Below are 4750 nucleotides of genomic sequence, written 5' to 3' on the forward strand. Positions count from 1 at the left end.
CAACAGGAAAACCCAGGCTCTGGGTTACAGAGTGAGACTGTATCAGACAGCATAGACCGAGACATCCAGAAATTCACTGACAAATGAGTGAGAGAGACAGAGAGAAAAAAAGGAGATACAGATGAGAGACGGAAACACAGAGACAGAGTTTGGAACAGGCAAAGAGAAGAGCATTTTGTGGAAATTGACAATGCCAAGTTTCACACTGCACACAGAAACGGTTAAACTGTTACAAAGAGCAGACTGAAAGCCAATACTATATGTCTCACACTGAGCAATGAACTCTCCAAGCGTTAGAAAGGCAGTATAATGAGGGGAGAGAGGGGACAGGACAGAGAGAGAGGAGGATATAATAACTGCTGAGATGGGTAGAATTTTGTGCCCCTGTTTGATCTAATTCTGCATGGGTACCCATGTGAACCCCATGTACGTACGCAACGGACACATTACCCCACAGCGGGCACAAAAATAATAATAATACACTTTGTGCATTTCAATACGTTTGTATAATCTGGCTGCCAGCCTTACAAAGCACTAGGTAATATGTTGATGCTCTAATAGATATTTCACGGATAAAAATGCATTATAATGAATTATGTACTCTGATTTATGTGTCTCTCTTAGCATTGTACCTTGCTACAGAATGAGTTGGTATTATCTAGCAAATAATAATATCCAGAACCAACTGCTAAATTTTTGTGCGATTAAATAAATGAAATGTTTGCCAGATGCTTTTACACATCTGAATGGTAAAGAAAGAGACACAGAACGCATGTATTGGAGAGCACACACACCCCGATTCCCCCTTATCATCATCCGTACCCTCCATTTACTTACTATGCCGTGATCCTACAACTCCAGACGCTGACACCTGGGCTGCTAGGGACTCCCGCCTCTGACAGACGCACAAACTTCTCAGATAAACTTGCAAAGACTTCCTTGAGGAACTTGAGACACGTCCCGCCTCTTAGATGGGGAGGGGGAGAGGGCTGAACTGCCTTAAGAAACCAAATTCTGAGTAACCTGCGGTCCTTGACATGCATGCATTAGTACCTGGGTTGTGCGTGAGTAGGCAAGGATGACCAGGTGCCCTGTTGTCAGACGATGCACACCCTGCGTTTGGTTGAAGAGATGTTTTAAGTAACTTAGAGGCACAAGAAAAAAAGTTCTACCTTTTCAATCTTTGACAAGACTAAAAGGGAAAAAAAGAAGAAAAAAGATTGCACGTGACTTCAAGTGAAAATTAAATGATACAAGACATTTTTCCAGGTGCCAGGTAGTCTCCATTTTCCAGTGGGAAGCCTGCGGATTGTCCTAGTCATAGAACGTGATAGTAATGTGTATCTTAACACTGACAGGGTCCACAAATTCCCAAGCCAGTCGGTATCTCCGACCCGCAAACATCTGTCAGTGGGTGACAATCTCCCACTCCACTTTAATATATTTATAACAGGAACCCTGATTAACAAGGGTCTTTCGCCACGGTGACAGGGAGACACTGTAACCCACTGAAAGATGCCTGGTAGACCACTGACAGGCTGGGGGGCACGGTGATGCTCTAAGAGTAGAGTTAGAAGCCATTTTTACATTGATATGGTTGTGTCTATGTTTACCTTTTTATTCAAATATTAAAGAGACAGAATTTAATATAAACTTTTAATGTGTTTTAAAAGATTTTCCTGACTATGGGGATACCAGTGTGCAGTAGACAGAGAGCTTGGTTTTTGGAAGCAGTTATATTTTTTCCTTATTGTAGTGCCATTCCCCCACCATTAATGACAACTTCTGGATAGCTGACGTTTTACAGAATGGGAATAATGGTTTTCAAATGTAATTTTAGCTCCAAAAAACACGGCTGCTTCCAGAACTGCATCATGGGACATTGCAATCTGTCTGTGCCACACACATGAAGTTTAGCCCTCTGTACCACAAGGTGCTGTTATATAAAGACATTAGGTGTTATATTTGAGAGCTATACTATCGTTCATTATTTGAACAGCGCAATCAATATATAGATGAAAAGGTTTGCCAAATGGATAGAAAAAGGTTCGTAAAGAGCAGTACTATATCCCAAATATTCAGGGCTATTATATCCCAGATATACAGCGTTAGTAAAGAGCTATATTCTAGATATACAGCGTTAGTAAAGAGCTATATTCTAGATATACAGCGTTAGTAAAGAGCTATATCCCAGATATACAGGGTTAGTAAACAGCTATGTCACAGATATACAGCGTTAGTAAAGAGCTATATTCTAGATATACAGCGTTAGTAAAGAGCTATATCCCAGATATACAGGGTTAGTAAAGGGCTATATCCCAGATATACAGGGTTGGTAAAGAGCTATATTCCAGATATACAGGGTTAGTAAATAGCTATATCACAGATATACAGGGTTAGTAAATAGCTATATTCCAGATATACAGGGTTAGTAAAGTGCTATATTCCAAATGTACAGGGTTAGTAAAGAGCTATATTCCAGATATACAGGGTTAGTAAATAGCTATATCACAGATATACAGGGTTCAGGCCCGGACTGGCCATCGGGCACACCGGGCAAATGCCGGTGGGCCGTGGTGGCCAGGGGCCGAGGCCGGCAGGGAGATCACAGGATCTCCCCTGCCGGTCTTTGCAGGGCCGGCACTATCCGAGCGCCGGCCCTGCTGTAGTCCATGGCGGGCCGGTGGGGAGATCAGAGATCTCCCTCACCGGCCCACATACAGTATACTGCGGCCGGCGGGGGAGAGAGGAGGGAGCCAGGAAAGGACTTACAGCTCCGCCGGGTTCCTCTTGCGAGATTCGGAGCTCTGGGTCTCGCAAGAGTGAACTCTAGCCTCACAGGCTAGAGTTCACTCACCACTAAGACCACCAGGGATGGAAGCCAGCAGCAGGATCCCCCCTCCCAGGCATAAGGTAAGCAGGGAGGGGGGATATAATCACCCACATCACATCAACTTTACAGACACCCCTAACACTCACAGCACCCTCACTCACACACACACACACACTGCATCCCTTACACTCACAGCACCCTCACTAGCACACACACACTGCACCCCTAACACTCACAGCACCCTCACTAGCACACACATACACACACACATACTGCACCCCGGACACTCACAGCACCCTCACTCACACACACTGCACCCCTGACACTCACAGCACCCTCACACACACACACACACTGCACCCCTGACACAAACAGCTGCCTCACTCACACACTGCACCCCTGACACTCACAGCACTCACACACACACACACACACTGCACCCCTGACACACACAGCTTCCTCACACACACACACACACACACACACACTGCACCCCTGACACTCACAGCACACACTGCACCCCTAACAATTACAGCACCCTCACACACTGCATCCCTGACACTCACAGCACACACACACTGCACCCCTAACACTTACAGCACCCGCACACACACACACACACACTTCACCGCTGACACTCACAGCACCCTCACTAGCACACACATACACACACACGCAAACACTGCACCCCTGACACTCACAGCACCCTCACTCACACACACTGCACCTCTGACACTCACAGCACCCTCACTCACACACACTGCACCCCTGACACTCACAGCACCCTCACACACACACACTGCACCCCTGACACACACAGCACCCTCACTCACACACACTGCACCCCTGACACTCACAACACCCACACACACACACACACACACACACTGCACCCCTGACACACACAGCTTCCTCACACGCACATAGCACCCTCACACAAACAGCACCCACTCACACACAGCACACACACACAGCACCCTTACCCACATAGCACCCTCATGCAAACACAGCACCCGTCACTCACACACACACACACACACACACTGCACCCCTCTTGCACACACACTACACCCCTTACACACACACACACACACTGCACACACTCTACACTCCTTACACACACAATACACCCCTTACACAGCCCCACACACTCCGCAACCCTCTTGCACACACACTACACCCCTTACACACACACACACTCAGCACCCTCACACACACTGCACAATATGCTTTTGCTAGCATTTTTGTCTCCTGGTATCCCAACTATGGCGACACCAGAGACAAATTTCAAGCAAACACAGTGCAAGCATGTTACTGAAGTTGCTTGCGCTGTGCAGAACAAATACAGGGTCTTTTTCTCATGCCAGAGCTCTTCAGCAGAGCTCTGCGCATGGTCTACCCTGGAAGAGCATTGAACCAACATGCTCACTTTGTGATGGGGCGTGCTTGTCATTGGTGATAACAAAACACACCCTATCTGGCCCGCCCCCTTTTTAGTGGGCCGCTGTAATAAAAAAATGCCCGGGTCGAATTTTCTTCCCAGTCCGGCCCTGACAGGGTTAGTAAAGAGCTATATCCAAGATATACAGGGTTAGTAAAGAGCTATATCCTAGATACACAGGGTTAGTAAAGAGCTGTATCCCAGATATACAGGGTTAGTAAAGGGCTATATCCCAGATATACAGGGTTAGTAAAGAGCTATATCCCAGATATACAGGGTTAGTAAAGAGCTATATCCCAGATATACAGGGTTAGTAAAGAGCTATATCCCAGATATACAGGGTTAGTAAAGAGCTATATCCCAGATATACAGGGTTAGTAAATAGCTATATCACAGATATACAGGGTTAGTAAATAGCTATATTCCAGATATACAGGGTTAGTAAAGAGCTATATTCCAAATGTACAGGGTTAGTA

General features: G+C 46.1%; 1 protein-coding gene across 1 annotated transcript in view; it reads right to left on the minus strand.

Moving 5' to 3' along the window:
- TNFAIP8L2 (TNF alpha induced protein 8 like 2) overlaps nucleotides 1-919 on the minus strand; it is a 15974-nt gene extending 15055 nt beyond the window's left edge. The window contains exon 1 of the mRNA XM_063440506.1: nucleotides 838-919. The gene's annotated coding sequence lies outside the window, so the exon portion shown is untranslated. The remainder of the gene's footprint in view (nucleotides 1-837) is intronic.
- Nucleotides 920-4750: the final 3831 nt, after the last annotated feature.

The sequence above is a fragment of the Pelobates fuscus genome, chromosome 13, assembly GCF_036172605.1.
Source record: "Pelobates fuscus isolate aPelFus1 chromosome 13, aPelFus1.pri, whole genome shotgun sequence".
NCBI lineage: Eukaryota > Metazoa > Chordata > Amphibia > Anura > Pelobatidae > Pelobates > Pelobates fuscus.